Source organism: Aquarana catesbeiana, linkage group LG01 (assembly GCF_042186555.1).
Source record: "Aquarana catesbeiana isolate 2022-GZ linkage group LG01, ASM4218655v1, whole genome shotgun sequence".
NCBI classification, from domain to species: domain Eukaryota; kingdom Metazoa; phylum Chordata; class Amphibia; order Anura; family Ranidae; genus Aquarana; species Aquarana catesbeiana.
In genome coordinates, this window is record NC_133324.1 from 969,120,837 (window position 1) to 969,146,924 (window position 26,088).

Below are 26,088 nucleotides of genomic sequence, written 5' to 3' on the forward strand. Positions count from 1 at the left end.
GAATACTCCATCCAGCTCCCCCTCACCTCCAATCCCGTTCTTCTGGAAGTTTCCAGCATGTTCTAGAAGTAGGGGGAGGTATCAGAGATGCTGCCTGTGAGTCATCCAGCCCTCCCTGAGTCACTGCCTTGATCCAGATAAAAAACACAGGCTTGGCTGCCAGCCAAGCCAAACAGTTTTCCTACTCTAGCACTCTAGCTAGGAGGTGCTACACCCAGCTCTCAGCTAAGCTGAATTTTCCTACGCTAACAGCCTATTCTACAAAAAAAATCTATCTACATCTAGCACACTAGAGAGTCATATATATGTAAAGTACAGAATGTAGGGGTCAGGTGTGTGTAATATTACAAAGTGCAGAGGTCAAGTGTGTGTGTAATATACATAGTGCAGGGGTCAGGTGGGTATAATATACATAGTGCAGGGGTCAGGTGTGTTTAATATACATGGTGTAAGGGGTCAGGTGTGTGTAATGTACATTATACTGGGGTCAGATGTGTGTAATATACATTTTACCTGGGTCAGGTGTATGTAATATACATAATGCAGGGGTCAGGTGTGTGTAATATACATAGTACAGGGGTCAGGATGTATGTAATATACATAGTACAAGGGTCAGGTGTTTGTAATATGCATTGTGCCGGGGTCAGGTGTGTGTGTGATATACATAGCATCAGGGTCAGGTGTATGAAATATACATTGTACCATGGGCAGGTGTATGTAATGTAAAGAGTGCTAGGATCAGGAGTGTGTAGTGTACATAGTACAGGGGTCAGGTGTGTTCATCGTATATATTACAGAGGGAAGTTGTATGTAATGTACAGTGTAGGGGTTAGGAGTAGGTAAAACAGAGTGCAGGTGTCTGGTGTGCGTAATATACAGAGTGCAGGGGTCAGGTGTATGTAATGTAGAGAGCACAGGGGCGTGTAATGTACATAGTACAATGTTCAGGTGTATGTAAAGTACAGAGTGTATGGACCAGATATATGTAATATATTAAGTGTAGGGGTCAGGGGTGTATAATGTACAGAGTGCAGTGGTCAGGTATATTTAATGTACACAGTGTAAGTGTCAGGTGTATGTAATGTGCTTAGTGTAAGGGTCAGGTGTATGTAATGTACTCAATGTAAGGTGTAGGGGTCAGGTGTATGTAATGTGCTTAGTATAGGGGTCAGAAGTGTATACTGCGCAGAGTGTGGGTTTGCCTGTACCTCTCAATCATCAGCCCTGTTTCTGTATATTTTCAGTCTGTGTGCTTGTAAGTATAATCCTGCAGGTGTCTGTAATCTGCCTTATTCATAGTACCTACAGTATAACAGTATGTAAATATAAAATGCTGGTATAAGAGATACCCAACCCAACACAGGGATATATATAAATTTCATTCAGATACTTCCTTAGGTGAAACTGAACCCAGGACCTCAGTACTGCCTTCCAATCATCTCCCACCATACAGTGATCCATCATACAGAACATGGGAGCTCTGCACAGAGATGTGATCTCCAAAGCCTTCCATCGGATAGAAGTCTCTAATTTATCTCTTGGTGTTCACGGCTTTCCATACTGTCTGACTGATCAGTGAAGCTTTGTATGGTGTTCTCAGAGAGTGAAATATAGTATATAATAGTTTATTCCTAGTTTCCATTCTCAGCTTCTTCCAGGACCTCGTATACTTTATCATCATCAACATCTTCTGTAGAAATATTTGTTCTTTTCTTTTTTCTCTTCTCCTGAAATAGAAATGAAAAACATCAAAAATAACAAAATCAACATAAATGATACCATTGCTTTGGTAGTTGTACAGACTCCATCACCTTGGGTTATATGCGGCTACCTTCAGGTGATTGGACTCTGGCAGAAAAGAAAGCTGCCTCCGAGTCCTCAATATTAACATTCCCACTCTTGATTGGCTTCAGTTTTGAAATAGAGAAATCATAAAGAACAGAGAGGAGGGCCCTGTGCTTTATACTGAACTCCAAGAAACAGATTTTACTGGTAAGTCTAATTTTCTTTACCATGGGATGTTTATAAACAGTCCAACTGTGGGATGGGCAACAAATGCCACCAGGTCCACACAGCAGATGGGCCAAGAAGGGTTCAGCAGACCTCAGAGAGAGCAGCTTGTAGCATTTTATGACCGATATTGTCATCAGAGGAGGCCTCAACACCCACCTGGTAGAACTTATCGTATGAACAGAAGACTTATGCCGCGTACACACGGTCGGACTTTTCGTCTACAAAAGTCCAACGGACGCTGACGGACTAAAGCTGGCTGGTAATCCGATCGTGTGTGGGCTTCTCCGGACTTTCAGCAGACTTTTTCAGCCTCAAATCCGACGGACTTTAGATTTGAAACATGCTTCAAATCTTTACGTCGTAACTACGACGGACCCCGAAATCCGCTCGTCTGTGTGCTAGTCCGACGGACAAAAACCCATGCTAGGGCAGCTATTGGCTACTGGCTATAAACTTCCTTATTTTTGTCCGGTGTACGTTATCACGTACGAATCCGTCGGACTTTTGTGTGGTCGTGTGTAGGCAAGTCAGTTCGTTAGAAAGTCTGCTGCAAGTCTGCTGCAAGTCCGCCGAAAGTCCGCCGGAAGTCTGTCGGTCAGGCTGTCGGACTTTTGTAGACGAAAAGTCCGACCGTGTGTACGCGGCATAAGTGTAAATATGAGAAACAGATGCTTGATCCTGAAAACCTCATGAAGCACTAAGAGATCTGATAGAGTGCATCTTAACAGGGAAGTGGGGAATCTTTTTCTTCAAACCATAGGCTTGAATGATGGCTTATCTAATTCACTTAGTAATGGTGGAAAAAGAAGGAGGGAGCCTCTTGCAGAAACCCTTGGGAAGCAAAAGAAAGAATCTGACTGCCTGTAGCTGAGAGGAGAACTATTACTATTATATTTCATCATTTCAAGAAAATGGAAGGGAGATTTATTTGGGATGTTCTGGAGTAGGACAGAGGGAAATAATGTCCTGGCTAGGGCTCAGGACAACCTTGTCCTTGTGTAATACTAGGAAATGTTAATTACAGGACAAAGCTGCTAAGACATGTCTTACAAAGGTGATACCTACAAGAAAAGTCACCTTGAAGATAAGGTCAGACTAGGAAATATCCCTGATAGGTTGAAAGGGTGGCCTCAGAATTGCCAAAAGCACCAGGTTAAGGTCAAAGGGAGGCACAGCGGAACAGGGTGAGAGAATGTTTTTCAGTTTCTGAAATGGCCTGTTTGCCAGTTTTCTATGCCTGGAATGTGGACTGTGGACAGGGTTGGAACATGCAGCTCTGCCCAGGGGAGGATAAAGTCTACTTCCTTTTGAGTGACACAACTTCTGGTGCCTCCTTGATAGTTGAAGTGGACCACTGCCCACATTCTCATTGGGTGCCCTGACAAATGAGGGGACCAGCATTGAAGGAACAACCAAACTGCCCTAAATTTCACGATGTTGGGAATGTTGATGGGAAGTCAGGCCTCTTCCAATAATCAAATCCCCTGCACCAAGATAGCATCCAGGACTCCTTCCCAGCCCAAAAAGCTGGCACCCATTGTGAAAACCTTCCACATCTTGGGGTACAGGGTTTCCCTGACTCCAGCACTGTGTTGGAAATCCACTACATCAGGGAGAGTCTGGCCTTAAAGGTCAGACAAATGAAGCTGTCCAAGGAATGAGTAGTTTTGTGCCACACTGCCAGAAAAATTTGTTTGGAGTAAACCATTAGGCGCTGCCTCAAAGGAAAGAAGTGAGTGTTGTCTGTGGGCCCAGAGGGCCTGAGTAGAAGATTGGAAGGACAGAAGTTTGTCCCAGGACAGAAGATCCTGCACAGTGCCTAGATACTCTTACCGGTGAGTTGGTTCTAGAGACAACTTCAGCCGGTTGAGGATTCAACCAAAGCTCTTCATAGTTTGTAATTTTTTGCTGGATAATGGCTGACAGGTATAGGGAGGACTAATGCTTTAGCAAGAGATCATCCAAGTAAACTACAACATGGATCCTCTAAGCATAACACAGAGCTAGGAGCAGGGCAAGCAGTTTTGTGAAAACCCGGGGGGGCAGGGACAGGCCAAAGGGAAGATTGACAAATTGGTAATACAGATCACCCACTGGCCTTAGTAGGTAGTGGACTGGGAATGTTTTAGCAGGTTTTGCTAATATTACGAACCCCATACTGGAGACCTTGGGGTGAGGTCCAATGCAAAGCAGGCTCATTACAGACAGAGGTCACGTATTAACCTTTGCAGTGCCATACTGCATACATCCTGTTTGAACACAAACATAAATTATTGACACCGAAATGTGATGATTTACTCTACTATAGGCTGTGAGTACAGGGCAACAAATGACACCACAAGACAACATGACCATTGTGCTTTTTTTTATGAATGACACCTTTAGGCTACATGACCAATGAACATCTTATGAATGACACCATGACATTACATGATTAATTTACATCTTATGAAGGTGAAAAACAAAGTACAGGTAGGAACGTTTATAACGCCTTTATGCAGGCCATACATAAGATGAATGTGGTTTCTTTTAGGAACATTTGTTTGATTTTCTAATGGTAAGTAGGGGTCACATTGGTGTTCTTTTTAAACCATAGTGACAATAAAATTCAAAAGAGTGAGATGGAAACATTTTCTTAAGAGAACAGGTTTTAAGTACGTTAAAAAAAAAAAAAATGTGTGAAATAGCAATCCTTCCAAAATTGAATGTTAAAAGCAAATAAAGTTTGAAGTATTTTCAAATGGCATTTGTCAAGTCAACAAATGTACCAAAGGGAAATTTGGTACAAACATTTGTTGGACAATCTACTCTAGTATGACCAGCTTTTTTCCTTCCCATGTCAGATAGAAGCTCCTAGTTTCCCGAACATTAAGACAAGATATATAGAATCAATTTTGCCTCAAAGAAGTGCACAGAATAAACTAAATGTCCTCTAGTTATATCTGATCTGATCTGATGCCCTGTACACACGACTGGTTTTGCCGTTGGAATAAACTCTGAAGGTTTTTCCAAAGAAGTTCCGATGGAATTCCGCTCAAGCTGTCTTGCATACGATCACACCAAAGTCTGACTGCCCAGAACGAGGTGACGTACAACACGTACGGCGGGACTAGAAAAAGGAAGTACAATAGCGAGTAGCCAATAGCTTCCGTCTCGTACTTGCTTCAGAGCGAGCGTCGTTTTTGGTACGTTGGAACAGCATACAGACGATCGGGTTTCCCGATAGTAATTAGTTCCATTGGAAAAATTTAGAACATGTTCTCTTTCTAGGTCCATCAGAATTTTCGAAGGAAAAAGTCTGATGGAGCATACACACGGTCGGAATACACGATAAAATGCTCCCATTGGACTTTCTCTGACGGACATTACGCTCGTGTGTACGCGGCATCAGTGTTATGGAGATTAATGAATTGGATCCAATGATATAAATATGACAACATGAGATGAATTATGACATCACTGTGTTCTATGTGTTACTTTGTATTAAAGTCAGATACTCACCGCCGGATTTCTCATCTCCATCCAGGGGGTCAGCGGGATCACAGCGAGACCCACCAGAACCAGAAATTTCAAACTCAGCATTGTGATAATGAACCCAAATGAAGGAAGTGACAACACTCTGGAATTGAAGGACACAAAGAAGAAACAGAATATTTAACTAAATACAACATAAAAGTAGACTGTGTGTAAAGCCAACATTATCTTTTTTTTTAGTTTTGGGGTTTGGGAGGTTTGGTGAGAGGTTAGATACTGTCTGGTGCATTCCCATTGAGTATACAGTGGGGCAAAAAAGTATTTAGTCAGCCACCAATTGTACAAGTTCTCCCACTTAAAAAGATGAGAGAGGTCTGTAATTGTCATCATAGGTATACCCAGGGCCAGATTGAGAGCATCATGGGCCTGGTGCTAAGGATTTTGGTGGCCTTTTTATGGAAACAAAATGAAAATGCAAACATTTTTTGCTAAAACAAATTAAATCTACGTTCACCAGTAATATCAGCCGTGCAGCCTCTGAGCAGCAGCAACACCACCAATACTACCTGCTATGCGGTCTCTCACTAACAGCAACATAGGGGGACCACATTTCCAAACTGCCATTCAGGGACATCCCCCCTTCCCAAAAAAAACATGAGGGGGGATGTAGTCTCGGGGTTGATGGGGAAATAGGTGTCGGGGGTGATTTTTCGGGCAAATGGCTGGTGTTAGCATTTAAAATCATCCTGACACTATGCTTGATATGGCGTCAGGATGATCAAATTCCATTATTTCTATTACTACATTGTAATATACAGTGAAATAGTTCAACTCACCATGATGCAGAATCAGTGGGAACCTGAGCTTGTCACTTGCCACCAGATGCAGCATGTCACTTGCCACCATCGCCTGCCGCCAGATGCCACCCATAGCCTACCATAAGATGCAGTGTGCCACTTGCCACCAGCAGCCTGCCACCAGATACAGTGTGCCACTTGCCACCAGCAGCCTGCCACCAGATACAGTGTGCCACTTGCCACCAGAAACACTGTGCCACTTGCCACCAGCAGCCTGCCACCAGATATGGTGTGCCACTTGCCAACAGCAGCCTGCCACCAGATACAGTGTGCCACTTGCCACCAGCAGCCTTCCACCAGATACAGTGTGCCACTTGCCACCAGCAGCCTGCCACCAGATATGGCATGCTACTTGCCACCCACAGCCTGCTACCAGACACAGTGTGCCACTTGCCACCCACAGCCTGCTACCAGACACGGTGTGCCACTTGCCACCAGCAGCCTGCCACCAGATACGGTGTGCCACTTGCCACCAGCAGCCTGCCACCAGATACGGTGTGCCACTTGCCACCAGATATGGTGTGCCACTTGCCACCAGCAGCATGCCACCAGGTATGGTGTGCCACTTGCCACCAGATAGTGTGCCACTTGCCACCAGCAGCCTGCCACCAGATACAGTGTGCCACTTGCCACCAGCAGCATGCCACCAGATACGGTGTGCCACTTGCCACCAGATACAGTGTGCCACTTGTCACGAGCAGCCTGCCATCAGATATGGTGTGCCACTTGCCACCAGATACAGTGTGCCACTTGCCACAAGCAGCCTGCCATCAGATATGGTGTGCCACTTGCCAACAGAAGCCTGCCACCAGATACAGTGTGCCACCTGCCATCAGATACAGTCAGCAGCCTGCCACCAGATACAGTGTGCCACTTGCCAACAGCAGCCTGCCACCAGATACAGTGTGCCACTTGCCACAAGCAGCATGTACCAGATACGGTGTGCCACTTGCCACCAGATAGAGTGTGCCACTTGCCACCAGCAGCATGCCACCAGATACAGTGTGCTACTTGCTACCAGCAGCCTGTCACCAGATACGGTGTGCCACATGCCACCAGACACAGTGTGCCACTTGCCACCAGCAGCCTGCCACCAGATACGGCATGCTACTTGCCACCCACAGCCTGCTACCAGACACAGTGTGCCACTTGCCACCCACAGCCTGCTACCAGACACGGTGTGCCACTTGCCACCAGCAGCCTGCCACCAGATACGGTGTGCCACTTGCCACCAGCAGCATGCCACCAGATACGGTGTGCCACTTGCCACCAGATATGGTGTGCCACTTGCCACCAGCAGCATGCCACCAGGTATGGTGTGCCACTTGCCACCAGATACAGTGTGCCACTTGCCACCAGCAGCCTGCCACCAGATACAGTGTGCCACTTGCCACCAGCAGCATGCCACCAGATACGGTGTGCCACTTGCCACCAGATACAGTGTGCCACTTGCCACGAGCAGCCTGCCATCAGATATGGTGTGCCACTTGCCAACAGAAGCCTGCCACCAGATACAGTGTGCCACCTGCCATCAGATACAGTCAGCAGCCTGCCACCAGATACAGTGTGCCACTTGCCACCAGATACAGTGTGCCACTTGCCACGAGCAGCCTGCCATCAGATATGGTGTGCCACTTGCCAACAGAAGCCTGCCACCAGATACAGTGTGCCACCTGCCATCAGATACAGTCAGCAGCCTGCCACCAGATACAGTGTGCCACTTGCCAACAGCAGCCTGTCACCAGATACAGTGTGCCACTTGCCACAAGCAGCATGTACCAGATACAGTGTGCCACTTGCCACCAGATACAGTGTGCCACTTGCCACCAGCAGCATGCCACCAGATATAGTGTGTCACTTGCCACCAGCAGCCTGTCACCAGATACAGTGTGCTACTTGCTACCAGCAGTCTGTCACCAGATACGGTGTGCCACATGCCACCAGACACAGTGTGCCACTTGCCACCAGCAGCATGCCACCATATATAGTGTGCCACTTGCCACCAGCAGCCTGCCACTGCCTCCAGGACTCTGCTATGATGGATAGGAGGGACAGGGCCTGCATAGTCAATCAAATCCCTGGAGCCCCCACCCCTCCTGATCTGGGATGGTATGGCCGTGTGTGTGTGTATGCCAGGAGTATTGATCAGACCAAGTTCTACAGGGGGGTGGTGAGTGCAAGCCTTTGGGCTCACACTGGTGTGCTGTAGTCGGCCGCACTGCTTGTGTATCTGCAGTTTTAGCTGCAGTCCTATTGATATATATCAGGTTGCAGGTTTTTGCTGCATTTTCTGACAGTGCGCCAAAGATAAGATGTAGCATGTAGGAATTTTGGTGCACTTTCAGAAAAAAAACACACAACCTAATAGAAATCAATAGGACTGTGGGTAAAACGCAGGAAAACAGCAAACCCGTGTGAACCCACCTAAAAGCACAAGGGACCGAGTACTACCACAGGCTGAGGACACAATTCTAAACACTTTGGCTGCAGTTATAAGAGCTACTGCTGGAGAAATAAGTTAAAAACGAGGGGAAGGGAGATCAGAGTCACTGAGCTCACATTTGGATGGTCCCTGGAGGCTGATCACTCAGAGATATTTGCCGCTGTTCTGTTCATAATTTCCCACCCACACGGATCCTTCTTCACTACACAGCCACAGACTTCACAGAGTGAGAGAGGGGAGGGGAAAGGCAGAGCCGACTCAGCCTCTCCCATTTATGTAGGGGGGGAACTGTGCACTGTGATAATGTAATAAACACAGTGAGCAAACACAGGTACAGCCAGACACCCCTCCATTTATACACAGCTTCTCCTGCCCCATAGAAGTTTATGGACAGGAGAAAATCGGGCTTATACTGCTGGCTGGGAGGGCCGGTTTTAAGGCAGGGGCCTGGAGCTGCAGCTCCATCAGCCCCTATGTTAATCCGACCCTGGGTATACCTCAACTACGAGAGACAAAATGTGGAAACAAATCCAGACAATCACATTGTCTGATTTTTGAAAGAAATTTTTTGCAAATTATGGTGGAAAATAAGTATTTGGTCACCTACAAACAAGCAAGATTTCTGGCTCTCACAGACCTGTATCTTCTTCTTTAAGAGGCTCCTCTGTCCTCCACTCATTACCTGTATTAATGGCACCTGTTTGAACTTGTTATCAGTATAAAAGACACCTGTCCACAACCTCAAACAGTCACACTCCAAACTCCACTATGGTGAAGACTAGGGATGAGCTTCGAGTTCAAGTCAAACTCATGTTCGACTCGAACATCGGCTGTTCGCCAGTTCGCTGAACAGCGAACAATTTGGGGTGTTCGCGGCAAATTCAAAAGCCGCGGAACACCCTTTAAAAGTCTATGGGAGAAATCAAAAGTGCTAATTTTAAAGGCTTATATTCATGGTATTGTCATAAAAAGTGTTTGGGGACCCGGGTCCTGCCCCAGGGGACATGGATCAATGCAAAAAAAAGTTATAAAAACGGCCGTTTTTTCGGGAGCAGTGATTTTAATAATGCTTAAAGTGAAACAATAAAAGTGTAATATTCCTTTAAATTTCATACCTGGGGGGTGTCTATAGTATGCCTGTAAAGGGGCGCATGTTTCCCGTGTTTAGAACAGTCTGACAGCAAAATGACATTGCAAAGGAAAAAAAGTCATTTAAAACTACTCGCGGCTATTAATGAATTGTCGGTCCGACAATAGACCTAAAAGTTCATTGATAAAAACGTCATGGGATTTCCCCACAGGGGAACCCCAAACCAAAATTAAAAAAAAAAATGGCGTGGGGGTCCCCCTAAATTCCATAGCAGGCCCTTCAGGTCTGGTATGGATTTAAAGGGGAACCTCGCACCAAAATTAAAAAAAAAAAATAGCGTGGCGTCCCCCCTAAAAATCCATACCAGACCCTTATCCGAGCATGCAACCTGGCAGGCCGCAGGAAAAGAGGGGGGGACGAGAGAGCGCTCCCCCCCTCCTGAACTGTACCAGGCCACATGCCCTCAACATTGGGAGGGTGATGTAACGTGTGACCCCGCCCCCCTCTGACGTCACGGGGAATGCCACTGGGAAGTACCCGTTCGTCAGAGGGGGCGGGGTCCCCGGGTGGCCCTGCCCTCCGTTATTTAAGAAGTGTCAGAAGACGAGAAGCGTCACACAGCGGGAGCCTCCCATCATGGATGTGGAGCGGCCCAAGAACGAAGAAGGGAAGATGTCGCCGCGGAGGAAGATGCCAGGCGAGAACACCGGAGGGAGGAAGAACCAGAGAAAGAAGAAGATGGAGGAAGAAACCGAAGGAAGATAGAAGAAAGAAGATGGAAAGAAGAAGACTTTAAATAAAGGAATTGGCAAAAAACTGTCTCTTGTCAATTTTAACCTTTTTTTACACTTTTTTTCATGAAATGGTAGGGGTACTTTTGTACCCCCTTACCATTTCACACAGGGGGGGGGTCGAGATCTGGGGGCTTCCAGATTCTGATAAGCCCCCCGCCCGCAGACCCCCACAACCACCGGGCAAGGGTTGTGGGGATGAGGTCATTGTCACCATCAACATGCGGACAAGGTGCTTTGGGGGGACCCCAAAGCACCCTCCCAATGTTGAGGGCATGTAGCCTGTTACGGTTCAGGAGGGTGGGGGCACTCTCTTGTCCCCCCCTCTTTTCCTGCGGCCTGCCAGGTTGCGTGCTCGGATAAGGGTCTGGTATGGATTTTTGGGGGGACCCCACGCTATTTTTTAAAAAATTTTGGTGCGGGGTTCCCCTTAAAATCCATACCAGACCTGAAGGGTCTGGTATGGAATTTAGGGGGACCCCCATGCCATTTTTAATTTTGGTTTGGGGTTTCCCTGTGGGGAAATCACATGCCGTTTTTATCAATGAAATTTTATGTGTATTGTCGGACGGACAATTCATTATAGCCGCAAGTAGTTTTAAATGACTTTTTTTCCTTTGAAATGTAATTTTGCTGTCAGACTGTTCTAAACACAGGAAACATGCGCCCCTTTACAGGCATACTATAGACACCCCCCAGGTATGAAATTTAAAGGAATATTACACTTTTATTGTTTCACTTTAAGCATTATTAAAATCACTGCTCCCAAAAAAACGGCCGTTTTTAAAACTTTTTTTTGCATTGATCCATGTCCCCTGGGGCAGGACCCAGGTCCCCAAACACTTTTTATGACAATAACTTGCATATAAGCCTTTAAAATTAGCACTTTTGATTATTCATATTCGAGTCCCATAGACTTTAACGCTGTTCGCATGTTCTCGTGCGAACCGAACAGGGGGGTGTTCGGCTCATCCCTAGTGAAGACTAGGGATGAGCTTCGAGTTCGAGTCGAACTCATGTTCGACTCGAACATTGGCTGTTCGCAAGTTCACCGAACAGCGAACAATTTGGGGTGTTCGCGGCAAATTCGAATGCCGCGGAACACCCTTTAAAAGTCTATGGGAGAAATCAAAAGTGCTAATTTTAAAGGCTAATATGCAAGTTATTGTCATAAAAAGTGTTTGGGGACCTGGGTCCTGCCCCAGGGGACATGGATCAATGCAAAAAAAAGTTTTAAAAACGGCCATTTTTTCAGGAGCAGTGATTTTAATAATGCTTAAAGTCAAACAATAAAAGTGTAATATCCCTTTAAATTTCGTACCTGGGGGGTGTCTATAGTGTGCCTGTAAAGGGGCGCATTTTTCCTGTGTTTAGAACAGTCTGACAGCAAAATGACATTTTGAAGGAAAAAACTCATTTAAAACTACCCGCGGCTATTGCATTGCCGACAATACACATAGAAGTTCATTGATAAAAACGGCATGGGAATTCCCCAAAGGGGAACCCCGAACCAAAAAAAAAAAAAAAAAATGACGTGGGGGTCCCCCTAAATTCCATACCAGGCCCTTCAGGTCTGGTATGGATATTAAGGGGAACCCCGGCCAAAATTTAAAAAAAATAATGACGTGGGGTTCCCCCTAAATTCCATACCAGACCCTTCAGGTCTGGTATGGATTTTAAGGGGAACCCCGCGCCAAAAAAAAAAAAAAAAACGGCGTGGGGTCCCCCCAAAAATCCATACCAGACCCTTATCCGAGCACGCAACCTGGCAGGCCGCAGGAAAAGAGGGGGGGACGAGAGTGCGGCCCCCCTCCCTCCTGAACCGTACCAGGCCACATGCCCTCAACATTGGGAGGGTGCTTTGGGGTAGCCCCCCAAAACACCTTGTCCCCATGTTGATGAGGACAAGGGCCTCATCCCCACAACCCTGGCCGGTGGTTGTGGGGGTCTGCGGGCGGGGGGCTTATCGGAATCTGGAAGCCCCCTTTAACAAGGTGACCCCCAGATCCCGGCCCCCCCCCTGTGTGAAATGGTAAGGGGGTACATAAGTACCCCTACCATTTCACGAAAAAAGTGTCAAAAATGTTAAAAATGACAAGAGACAGTTTTTGACAATTCCTTTATTTAAATGCTTCTTCTATCTTCCTTCATCTTCTGGTTCTTCTGGCTCTTCTGGCTCTTCTGGTTCTTCCTCCGGCGTTCTCGTCCAGCATCTCCTCCGCGGCGTCTTCTATCTTCTCCTCGGGCCGCTCCGCACCCATGGCATGGGGGGGAGGCTCCCGCTCTTCTCTTCTTCTTTTCTTCTCTTCTTCTCTTCTTCATTTTCTTCTCCGGGCCGCTCCGCAATCCATGCTGGCATGGAGGGAGGCTCCCGCTGTGTGACGGCGCTCCTCGTCTGACAGTTCTTAAATAACGGGGGGGGCGGGGCCACCCGGTGACCCCGCCCCCCTCTGACGCACGGTGACTTGACGGGACTTCCCTGTGACGTCACGGGGAATGCCACAGGGAAGTCCCGTCAAGTCACCGTGCGTCAGAGGGGGGCGGGGTCACCGGGTGGCCCCGCCCCCCCGTTATTTAAGAACTGTCAGACGAGGAGCGCCGTCACACAACGGGAGCCTCCCTCCATGCCAGCATGGATTGCGGAGCGGCCCGGAGAAGAAAATGAAGAAGAGAAGAAGAGAAGAAGAGAAGAAAAGAAGAAGAGAAGAAGAGAAGAGCGGGAGCCTCCCCCCCATGCCATGGGTGCGGAGCGGCCCGAGGAGAAGAAGACAGAAGACGCCGCGGAGGAGATGCTGGACGAGAACACCGGAGGAAGAACCAGAAGAACCAGAAGAGCCAGAAGAACCAGAAGATGAAGGAAGATAGAAGAAAGAAGAAGCATTTAAATAAAGGAATTGTCAAAAACTGTCTCTTGTCATTTTTAACATTTTTGACACTTTTTTCGTGAAATGGTAGGGGTACTTATGTACCCCCTTACCATTTCACACGGGGGGGGGCGGGATCTGGGGGTCACCTTGTTAAAGGGGGCTTCCAGATTCCGATAAGCCCCCCGCCCGCAGACCCCCACAACCACCGGCCAGGGTTGTGGGGATGAGGCCCTTGTCCTCATCAACATGGGGACAAGGTGTTTTGGGGGGCTACCCCAAAGCACCCTCCCAATGTTGAGGGCATGTGGCCTGGTACGGTTCAGGAGGGAGGGGGGGCCGCACTCTCGTCCCCCCCTCTTTTCCTGCGGCCTGCCAGGTTGCGTGCTCAGATAAGGGTCTGGTATGGATTTTTGGGGGGACCCCACGCCGTTTTTTTTTTTTTTTTTGGCGCGGGGTTCCCCTTAAAATCCATACCAGACCTGAAGGGTCTGGTATGGAATTTAGGGGGAACCCCACGTCATTTTTTTTTTTTAATTTTGGCCGGGGTTCCCCTTAATATCCATACCAGACCTGAAGGGCCTGGTATGGAATTTAGGAGGACTCCCACGTCATTTTTTTTTTTTTAATTTTGGTTCGGGGTTCCCCTTTGGGGAATTCCCATGCCGTTTTTATCAATGAACTTCTATGTGTATTGTCGGCAATGCAATAGCCGCCGGTAGTTTTAAATGAGTTTTTTCCTTCAAAATGTCATTTTGCTGTCAGACTGTTCTAAACACAGGAAACATGCGCCCCTTTACAGGCATACTATAGACACCCCCCAGGTACGAAATTTAAAGGGATATTACACTTTTATTGTTTGACTTTAAGCATTATTAAAATCACTGCTCCTGAAAAAACGGCCGTTTTTAAAACTTTTTTTTGCATTGATCCATGTCCCCTGGGGCAGGACCCAGGTCCCCAAACACTTTTTATGACAATAACTTGCATATAAGCCTTTAAAATTAGCACTTTTGATTATTCATGTTCGTGTCCCATAGACTTTAACGGTGTTCGCATGTTCGAACGAACTTTTTTCCTGTTCGCATGTTCTGGTGCGAACCGAACAGGGGGGTGTTCGGCTCATCCCTAGTGAAGACCAAAGAGCTGTCGAAAGACACCAGAAACAAAATTGTAGACCTGCACCAGGCTGGGAAGACTGAATCTGCAATAGGCAAGCAGCTTGGTGTGCAGAAATCAACTGTGGGAGCAATAATTAGAAAATGGAAAACATACAAGACCACTGATAATCTCCCTCGATCTGGGGTTCCACTCAAGATGTCACCCTGTGGGGTCAAAATGATCACAAGAACGGTTAGCAAAAATCCCAGAACCACACGGGGGGGACCTAGTGAATGACCTGCAGAGAGCTGGGACCAGCGTAACAAAGGCTACCATCAGTAACACACTACGCCGCCAGGGACTCAGATCCTGCAGTGCCAGACTTGTCCCCCTGCTTAAGCCAGTACATGTCCGGGCCCGTCTGAGGTTTGCTAGAGAGCATTTGGATGATCCAGAAGAGGATTGGGAGAATGTCATATGGTCAGATGAAACCAAAGTAGAACTGTTTGGTAGAAACACAACTCGTCGTGTTTGGTGGAGAGAGAATGCTGAGTTGCAACCAAAGAACACCATACCTACTGTGAAGCATGGGGGTGGAAACATCATGCTTTGGGGCTGTTTCTCTGCAAAGGGAACAGGACGACTGATCCGTGTACATGAAAGAATGAATGGGGCCATGTATTGTGAGATTTTGAGTGCAAACTTCCTCCCATCAGCAAGGGAATTGAAAATAAAACGTGGCTGGGGCTTTCAGCATGACAATGATCCCAAACACACCGCCTAGGCAACGAAGGAGTGGCTTCTTAAGGTCCTGGAGTGGCCTAGCCAGTCTCCAGATCTCAACCCCATAGAAAACCTTTGGAGGGAGTTGAAAGTCCGTGTTGCCCAGCGACAGTCCCAAAACATCACTGCTCTAGAGGAGATCTGCATGGAGGAATGGGCCAACATACCAGCAACAGTGTGTGACAACCTTGTGAAGACTTACAGAAAACATTTGACCTCTGTCATTGCCAACTAGGGATGAGCTTCGTGTTCGAGTCGAACCCATGTTCGACTCGAACATCGGCTGTTCGATCGTTCGCCGAATTGCGAACGTTATGGGCCGTTCGCGCTAAATTCGTGTGGCGCGTCACGGCCCATAATTCACTGCGGCATCGCAGTGCATTGCTGGCTGATGATTGGCCAAGCATGCACTATGACCCGCATGCTTGGCCAATCACAGCGCCGTCAGTAGAGAGAGCTGTAATTGGCCAAAGCCAGGGTGGCTTTGGCCAATTATGGCTCAGGGGATTTAGTACACACCCCACACTATATAAGGCCGCCTGCACGGCGGCCCTGTGTAGTGTGTGTTCCGGTGTGCTGAGAGATAGAGAGAGAGAGAGACAGTGTCATTTGATTTGAGTTAGATAGATTAGGCAGAACAGTCAGTCAGTTAGCTGCACTTACAGTGTATTGTGTATATATATGCATCCCAGGTGTTGCATATATATATATATACACTGTATTCAGTTTAGCTAGATCCGTTCCTGTTATCTTCTATCTAGACTATTTACATTTAATGCAGTGCGTCCTGCTCACAGTGTTCAGCTAGATCCGTTCCTGTTATCTTCTAGACTATTTACATTTAGTGCAGTGCGTCCTGCTCACAGTGTTCAGCTAGATCCGTTCCTGTTATCTTCTAGACTATTTACATTTAGTACAGTGTGTCCTGCTCACAGTGTTCAGCTAGATCCGTTCCTGTTAAATTCCTACTGACAGGCAGGCTTGTCTGGTTACAGTATATAAAGCTACCTGAAGAAAATTACAGGTGTTCTATTTGATCCTATTAGTACCACGGTCAGGCAGCTAGACTATTTACATTTAGTACAGTGCGTCCTGCTCACAGTGTTCAGCTAGATCCGTTCCTGTTATCTTCCTACTGACAGGCAGGCTTGTCTGGTTACAGTATATAAAGCTACCTGAAGAAAATTACAGGTGTTCTATTTGATCTTATTAGTACCACGGTCAGGCAGCTAGACTATTTACATTTAGTGCAGTGCGTCCTGCTCACAGTGTTCAGCTAGATCCGTTCCTGTTAAATTCCTACTGACAGGCAGGCTTGTCTGGTTACAGTATATAAAGCTACCTGAAGAAAATTACAGGTGTTCTATTTGATCCTATTAGTACCACGGTCAGGCAGCTAGACTATTTACATTTAGTACAGTGCGTCCTGCTCACAGTGTTCAGCTAGATCCGTTCCTGTTATCTTCCTACTGACAGGCAGGCTTGTCTGGTTACAGTATATAAAGCTACCTGAAGAAAATTACAGGTGTTCTATTTGATCCTATTAGTACCACGGTCAGGCAGCTAGACTATTTACATTTAATACAGTGCGTCCTGCTCACAGTGTTCAGCTAGATCCGTTCCTGTTATCTTCCTACTGACAGGCAGGCTTGTCTGGTTACAGTATATAAAGCTACCTGAAGAAAATTACAGGTGTTCTATTTGATCCTATTAGTACCACGGTCAGGCAGCTAGACTATTTACATTTAGTACAGTGCGTCCTGCTCACAGTGTTCAGCTAGATCCGTTCCTGTTATCTTCCTACTGACAGGCAGGCTTGTCTGGTTACAGTATATAAAGCTACCTGAAGAAAATTACAGGTGTTCTATTTGATCCTATTAGTACCACGGTCAGGCAGCTAGACTATTTACATTTAGTACAGTGCGTCCTGCTCACAGTGTTCAGCTAGATCCGTTCCTGTTATCTTCCTACTGACAGGCAGGCTTGTCTGGTTACAGTATATAAAGCTACCTGAAGAAAATTACAGGTGTTCTATTTGATCCTATTAGTACCACGGTCAGGCAGCTAGACTATTTACATTTAGTACAGTGCGTCCTGCTCACAGTGTACAGCTAGATCCGTTCCTGTTATCTTCCTACTGACAGGCAGGCTTGTCTGGTTACTGTATATAAAGCTACCTGAAGAAAATTACAGGTGTTCTATTTGATCCTATTAGTACCACGGTCAGGCAGCTAGACTATTTACATTTAGTACAGTGCGTCCTGCTCACAGTGTTCAGCTAGATCCGTTCCTGTTATCTTCCTACTGACAGGCAGGCTTGTCTGGTTACAGTATATAAAGCTACTTGAAGAAAATTACAGGTGTTCTATCCCAGCTTAGTGCAGCTACAGGCCATTAGTATGTCTGGAAGGCCAAGAAGGAGAGGCAGACAGTCACAAGCCAATAAGAGAGGGCAAGCAGGCTCTGTGTCTAGTGCTGGTCGTGGAGACGGTGCATCCTCATCAGCACGTGGCCATGGGACATGCTTGGCCTTTTTTTCGGCAGCTGGCCGTGTTGAGCCGCAACATGAGGAAGACTTGGTCGAGTGGATGACCAAGCCGTCCTCATCCTCCTCATCCTCTCTCACCCATGCCCAGGGTGCTTTGTCTGGCAAAGCAGCGGCCTCTTCCCTCAGCTCAATGTCATCAGTGACTCCTTCCCTAGCTCCACCATGTCCTCATGAGGATTCCCTCGAACTGTTTGACCACAGTGTTGGGTACATGCTCCAGGAGGATGCCCAGCGTTTGGAAGGCTCTGATGACGATACTGAGCTCGATGAAGGCAGTAACATGAGCACGGACAGAGGGGGTGCCCAAGAAGGACAGCAATCTGGCAGTCATGCTCCCCCTGCTGCAGCATACTGCCAGGTTTGCTCCAGTGATGAGGAGGGAGGGGATGATGAGGTCACTGACTCAACGTGGGTGCCTGATAGGAGAGAGGAGGAGGAGGAGGAGGAGGAGGAGGAGGAGGCGGCGGCACATCACCAACGAGGCAGGATGCCCTCCAGGGGCCAGCCTAAGGGCAGCACATTGACTGCATCACACCCCAAAGCTCCACATGTGCAGGGCGCTGCAGTCTCTGCGCGTTATTCAAAAAGTTCTTTGGTGTGGGCCTTTTTTGAGACGAGTGCATCAGATCGCACCGCTGCTATTTGCAACATATGTCTCAAGCGTATCTCGCGTGGCCAAAACATCTCCCGCTTGGGTACCACATGCTTGACCAGACATATGTTGACCTGCCATGCAGTTCGTTGGCAAGCGTATCTAAAAGACCCACACCAAAGAACAAAGAGGATCTCTCCTTGCTCCTCATCAGCTGAGATTTCCAACCCCACTAGAACTTCAGTCCTCTCTGAGACCTGCAGTGAGAGGAATGAAGGTGTAGAATTAGGTGTGTCACAGCCAAGTACTTGTGGGCAATCTGCTTTTGGTACACCGACGTCAGATTGTACCAGGCAAATTTCCCTGCTCCAGCTGCTGCACCGCCAAAAGAAGTTCGCTCCCAGCCATCCACATGCCCAGCGGTTGAATGCTAGCTTGGCAAAATTGCTAGCACTTCAACTGCTGCCTTTTCAGTTGGTAGACTCTGCCCCCTTCCGTGAGTTTGTGGAATGTGCGGTTCCTCAGTGGCAGGTACCCAAACGCCACTTTTTCTCACGGAAGGCGATTCCGGCTCTCTACCGGCATGTGGAAGGCAATGTCCATGCCTCGCTGGACAGGGCGGTCAGCGGTAAGGTGCATATTACCGCTGACTCATGGTCCAGCAGGCATGGACAGGGACGTTACCTAAGTTTCACGGCGCATTGGGTGACTCTGCTGGCAGCTGGGAAGGATGCAGGACAAGGTGCAGTAGTGTTGGAGGTTGTTCCGCCACCACGCCTCCAAAATGCTGATTGTGACACACCTCTCTCCTCCACCCCCTCCTCTTCTTCTTCCTCCATGGCCTCTTCCTCGGAACCAGCGGTGCTCCGTAGGCGTTCAAGGGGCTACGCAAGTACGCAGGCCAAAAGATGCCATGCGGTGCTTGAGCTGGTGTGCTTGGGGGACAGGAGCCACACTGGGGCAGAGGTTTTGTCAGCTCTGCAGGGGCAGGTTCAGAGGTGGTTGACGCCACGCCAACTTAAGGCAGGAATGGTGGTTTGCGACAATGGCACCAACCTCCTCTCTGCCCTCCGACAGGGACAAATGACCCATGTGCCCTGTTTGGCTCACGTCCTTAACTTGGTGGTGCAGCGGTTCATGGGCAGGTACCCGGGCTTACAGGATGTCCTGAGGCAGGCCAGGAAAGTCTGTGTGCATTTCCGCCGGTCATATAATGCCAGTGCTCGGCTGACGGACCTCCAAAAGGAGTTTAACCTGCCCAAGAACCGCCTAATCTGTGACATGCCCACCAGGTGGAACTCAACGTTGGCCATGCTGCAGCGGCTGCACACGCAGCAGAGGGCCATCAATGAGTACCTGTGCGACTATGGCACCAGGACAGGGTCAGGGGAGCTTGGTTTTTTTTCCCCACGCCAGTGGGCCATGATCAGGGATGCATGCACTGTCCTGTCACCATTCGAGGAGGCCACGAGGATGGTGAGCAGTGACAGTGCATGCATCAGTGACACTGTCCCCCTTGTCCACCTGTTGGAGCACACGCTGCGTGGAATAATGGACAGGGCACTTGAGGCAGAACAGAGGCAGGAAGAGGAGGACTTCCTTAGCTCTCAAGGCCCCCTTTATCCAGACAGTGTTCCTGCGTGCCCGCCGATCACACAGGAAGAGGACGAGGAGGAAGAGGAGGAGGAGGAAGATTGTGTCAGTATGGAGGTGGAGCCTGGCACTCAGCATCAGCAGCAGTCTTTAAGGGATCAGTCCCAAGAAACACATGGACTTGTACGTGGCTGGGAGGAGGTGGCTGCGGACCATGTCGTTCTTAGTGACCCAGAGGACTCCGGACCGAATGCCTCAGCAAACCTACGCTGCATGGCCTCCCTGATCCTGCAAAGCCTGCGTAAGGATCCTCGTATTCGTGGTATCAAGGAGAAGGACCAATACTGGCTGGCAACCCTCCTTGATCCACGTTACAAGGGTAAGGTTGCGGACCTTATCTTGCCATCGCAGAGGGAGCAGAGGATGAAACATCTTCGGGAGGCCTTGCAGAAAGGTCTGTGCAACGCGTTCCCAGAGACTGGGAGGTTACAAACTCCTGTTTCTGGACAACGTGTTGCTGAGGCTTCGGTCAGTCAAAGAAGGAGCGGTGGAGAAGGTGGCCGTCTGACCGATGCGTTCAGACAATTTTTTGGTCCGCAGCCCCAAGGTATGATCGGTTCCAGCAACCATCGCCAGCGTCTGTTTTACATGGTGCAGGAATACCTAGGGGCAAGATCAGACTTGGACACCTTTCCCACCGAAAATCCTCTGGGTTACTGGGTCTTGAGGATGGATCACTGGCCAGAGCTTGCACAGTATGCAATTGAGCTACTGGCCTGTCCTGCATCCAGCGTTCTTTCGGAACGCACATTTAGTGCTGCTGGAGGCGTGGTAACCGATCACAGGGTGCGTCTGTCCACCGACTCGGTCGATCGGCTGACCTTCATAAAAATGAATAAGTCTTGGATCACCACCAGCTACCAAGCACCTGATGCTGATGTAACCGAATAATTTTTTTTGAAATCTCAGATCCCTTCAAAGACTGCCTATGCTGATGCTGAGTAACTATCCCTGAGTAATTATCCTCTTCCTCCTCAATCATCACGCTGATAGCTTGTAAGAACATTTTTGGTTCTGGGCGCCACCACCAGTGCCTAAGGCACAATTTTTCAGCCCCTGTTTAACAGGGGCGTGTAATTACAATTTTTGATGTAATACTTTGCAGCAGGGCTCGTTCCTGCATTCCAACTAGAGTGTCTGTGAGGGGTTGCAGTGTTGTGGCACCAGCACCAGTGCCTAAGGCCCAATTTTTCTGCCCCTGTCTAACAGGGGCGTGTAATTACAATTTTTGATGCAATACTTTGCAGCAGGGCTCGTTCCTGCGTTCCAACTAGAGTGTCTGTGAGGGGTTGCAGTGTTGTGGCACCAGCACCAGTGCCTAAGGCCCAATTTTTCTGCCCCTGTCTAACAGGGGCGTGTAATTACAATTTTTGATGCAATACTTTGCAGCAGGGCTCGTTCCTGCGTTCCAACTAGAGTGTCTGTGAGGGGTTGCAGTGTTGTGGCACCAGTGCCTAAGGCCTAATTTTTCAGCTCCTGTTCAACAGGGGCATGTAATTACAATTCTTGATCTAATATTTCACAGCAGGGCCCTGTGAGGGCTTACAGTGTTGTGGCCACAGCAACACCTAAGGCCCAAATTTCTGCTGAGTATATAGGGCAGGACCCTACTTTCAAACATCTAACTTACAAACGACTCCTACTTGCAAACGGAAGGAGACAACAGGAAGTGAGATGAAATCTACCCCTAGGAAGGGAAATTCTTTCCTGTAAGAGTTAATATGGGAAAACAATTTCTCCTTTCCACTGATGCTTTCCAATCCTTGTTCCACAAAAAAACCCACATTTTCAAAAAACATTTTTCATTGGGACAAAAAAGTGAGGTGAAATCTTCTGAAGAGGAGGAAAGACAGCAAAACAAATGTCACAGGGGTGATAACCCTTCCCTATGTTTTCCAAAAAGCTTAGAAAAGATTTTTTGGCTGGAGCTAAACACGTTAAAAATGTTCAAAATTACAAACAGATTCTACTTAACAACAAACCTACAGTCCCTGTCTTGTTTGCACCGCCTGTATACTGCTGTTCAGAGTATATAGGGCCTGGTGGCCCCACACCTTTCCTTATTTAATTTGGGTGCGGGGTTCCCCTTAATATCCATACAAGACCCAAAGGGCCTGGTAATGGACTGGGGGGTACCCATGCCGTTTGTCTCACTGATTTTCATCCATATTGCCATGACCCGACATGACATTAAACCCGCAAGCAGTTTTAAATGAGATTTTTTCCTTTAAAAATGACATTTGGTGCAGGGACTGTTCTAAACATGGGAAACACGCGTCACTTTACAGGCATACTATAGACACCCCCCAGGTACGATATTTAAAGGAATATTTCACTTTTTTTTTTTTTTACTTTAAGCATCATTAAAATCACTGCTCCCGAAAAAACGGCCGTTTTTAAAAGTTTTTTTTGCATTGATACATGTCCCCTGGGGTAGGACCCGGGTCCCCAAACCCTTTTTAGGACAATACCATGCAAATTAGCCTTTAAAATGAGCACTTTTGATTTCGAACGTTCGAGTCCCATAGACGTCAATGGGGTTCTAACGTTCGTGCGAACTTTCGTTCCGTTCGCGGGTTCTGGTGCGAACCGAACCGGGGGGTGTTCGGCTCATCCCTATTGCCAACAAAGGATATATAACAAAGTATTGAGATGAACTTTTGGATATTGACAAAATACATATTTTCCACCATAATTTGCAAATAAATTCTTTCAAAAATCAGACAATGTGATTGTCTGGATTTGTTTCCACATTTTGTCTCTCATAGTTGAGGTATACCTATGATGACAATTACAGGCCTCTCTCATCTTTTTAAGTGGGAAAACTTGCACAATTGGTGACTGGCTAAATACTTTTTTGCCCCACTGTATGCACCCTTCCCCATTTGCCCATTGTCTCTGGTGCAGAAATTGATGGCAAAAATAAAATTTTTGAGTTGTCACATGAATAGGAGGTGAGGGGACAGCTTCCAGTAGGAACATTTGTTTTGGTGAAAACTGTCTAAGAAGGGAATTCCTCCTACCTACCCCATGATGAGGGCATGTGACCTCAAGAGGGGAGTTGCACCCTCATCACTCCTTTTCATGGCTTTTACAGGCTGCCTGCTTGGTCAAGGGTCTGTTAAAGATTTTGGGGGGGCGCACACTTTTTTTTCCTTTTTTGTATGGGGTTTCCCACAAATTTTCACTAAGGATAAGTGTCTGATATATATTTTTAGTGAGATTCCCAAACTTTTTTTTTTTAAGTGGTGTCCACAATGAATATCTATACCAGACCACCATGTAAGATAAGGGTCTGGTATAGATGATGGGTATCCCAAGTTACTTTGTTATTAAACACAATGAACCGGCCAGGAACTGTCAGCAGTGCCAACGGGGACCCAAGAAGAAGAGGATCGGGGCTGCTCTGTGCAAAACCATTACAGAGCAGGTAAGTATAACATGTTTGTTATCTTAACCACTTGTTGACTGTGCTATAGCTGAATGAAGGCTCCAGCGTGGTCATCCCATGACTGCGCTTGCTGCGTGCCCACTTCTGGACGTGGGCGATGCGCTCTGTGATCGCAGTGACCTCCAGACGCTGCCAAAAACAGATTGATGCAAAGAGCCAAATCAGTGGCTCTTTACCAAGTGATCAGCTGTGTCCAATCACACCTGAACACAATGTCAACAGAAGCCGGTTATCGGCTCTCTACACTGCTCCTTCTCACACTATCAGCGTATGGAGGAGAGGAGAAATGAGCCGATAAATTGGCTTCTGCAAAAGTGCTGCCAATCGGTGCCCACCACTGCTGCCAATCGGTGCCCACCACTGCTGCCAATCGGTGCCCACCACTGCTTCCTCAATGTAACCTATCAGTGCCACCTACCAGTGCCCATCAGTGCCACATATCAGTGCCTATCAGTACCCATTAGTGCCGCCTATCAGTGCCACATATTAGTGCCTATCAGTACCCATTAGTGCCTCTTATCAGTGCCACAAATCAGTACCCATTAGTGCCTCCTATCAGTGCCCATCAGTAGCGCCCATCAGTGCCGCCCATCAGTGCCCATCAGTGCCACCTTATCAGCGCCCATCAGTGCCGCCCATCAGTGCCCGTCAGTGCCACCTCATCAGCGCACATTAATGAAGGAGAAAAATGACCTGTTTGCAAAACTATGAAAGTTTTTTTTTTCGGTTTGTTTATTTGGCAAAAAAGCTCTATTTGTGTGAAAAAAAAATTATAAAAATGTAGTTTGGGTACTGTGTTGCAATTGTCATTCAAAGTGCGACAGCGCTGAAAGCTGAAAATTGTCCTGGGCAGGAAGGGGGTGAAGTGCCCGGTAGGCAAGTGTTTAGGAGGAAAAACATTTGAGGGTTTACAATCACTTTGCATATTATTAAAATCGCTACTTTTTTTTTTTTTTTGCATTGGTACATGTTCGGCAGGGCAGTGCCCACCCCCTGTTGCGATTTTTTGATAATCCCTTGCCTATTAGCTTATAAAATGGCCAGAACAGTTTTTAATTTAAAGTGACTTCAATAGGGTTCAAATTCTGCAAACAAGAGCTCCAGTAAAGTTCACCAAAAACTCCCCTGTACTGTCCCAGGTACATTCGGCTCATCCCTACTCTTAATTAACAAGGGACTTGTGATCCGAAGGATCTACTTTGTTTTCTCAGATTAGGACTTATGTCTGCACCCCTCTTTGTTATTGCCCCCCCCCCCCCTAATGTGTGCAATCTGTCATCAATTTCCCCAATAAAGGTTATTATTTCCGGAGTCTGAAGCAGGAATTTTGTACTTACATTACAAAGGAGCCGTCTGTCCTCTCTGTGGAATAAAAAGGACATTTATTCCTCCATCAGATACATTGTGACCGTTATCTATTAGCCGTGGTGGCCAACTTTCTTAATATAGGGGAGCTCAAAGGATATCTCCAAAAGGGCCGCACATTATATTCAACAAATTCCAAAAGGAAAGACATGCAACAGGATATGGTCACAGTCTACGGGTTTGCTACAATTGATGGTCGGAGACTTCTAACATTCTTTAGGAGATGATAGAGACTGGGGACATGCTCCAGAAGACATAAACTGGAGACAAATTACAGGAGACTGCGGGAAATTCCTTCTATTAAAGGGCAATGGGAAAACACAGATTAATAAATGCAGGGGCCTCGAGGGTCTTACAAAAAGTGCCAAGCGTGACTTAGCAGGTCCTCACATCCTGGTTATAAGACGGCATTAAACTGATGGATGTCCGGGGACAACTATCTCAGAGAGGAATTCCCTCACTTTGGGAGATTTACTCTCACTTCCTGTTGTATCTCTGGGACAGGAAGTGAAGGGAAATTTCCCCAACAGTATGCAGACAGCAAAAATATAAACCAATAGGGGTTTTCACCCTTCTACACACAATTCTAAAAAAAAAAAAAAAAAAAAATTAGATATACATACAAACTAAGGTTATATCTAAACCTGCCAAAATAATGCAGGGAAACGGTGAATGTATCCAATCAAAAAACCTTTATGAAGATTTTGATATAAAAAGACAAGGTGAAAAAAAAAACAAAAACAAAAACAAAAAAAAACTTTACAAATAGGAGATTTGAAAACTTTGAAAATTTGAAATGTGAAAACTTTGAAAACTGAAGAACACTTACGGTAAAGGTCTGGCCATCTTATGGTTAAGGTAGAATTCCAGCTTACACCTCACTAGCCTCAAAACTGTCCTCTCCCCCCCCAACATCTGCCTCCCCTGTGTCAGCCAGAGCAGCTGCAGGGGAGAGGAGGTAGCGCCAATAATGGATGGGCCACTGAAGCCTATGGGTGAAGCCTATAAGTGATGTCACCACTCCAGGCATCACCTCATCTCCAGACGCTGCATGGCTGACACA

The 26,088-nt window shown here is 47.2% G+C and overlaps 1 protein-coding gene and 1 long non-coding RNA gene across 2 annotated transcripts in view; one reads left to right on the forward strand and one right to left on the reverse strand.

Annotated features, from left to right (window-relative positions):
* The window catches only part of LOC141122459 (receptor-type tyrosine-protein phosphatase alpha-like), a gene marked incomplete in the record, with an annotated part of 620,682 nt that overhangs the window by 445,556 nt on the left and 149,038 nt on the right, over positions 1-26,088 (forward strand).
* On the reverse strand, positions 340-25,567 carry LOC141122448 (uncharacterized). The gene is made up of 3 exons (XR_012240624.1): positions 24,998-25,567; positions 5,515-5,632; positions 340-1,727 (listed from the first exon to the last, which is right to left on the reverse strand). It is a non-coding gene; the product is annotated as an uncharacterized lncRNA (long non-coding RNA).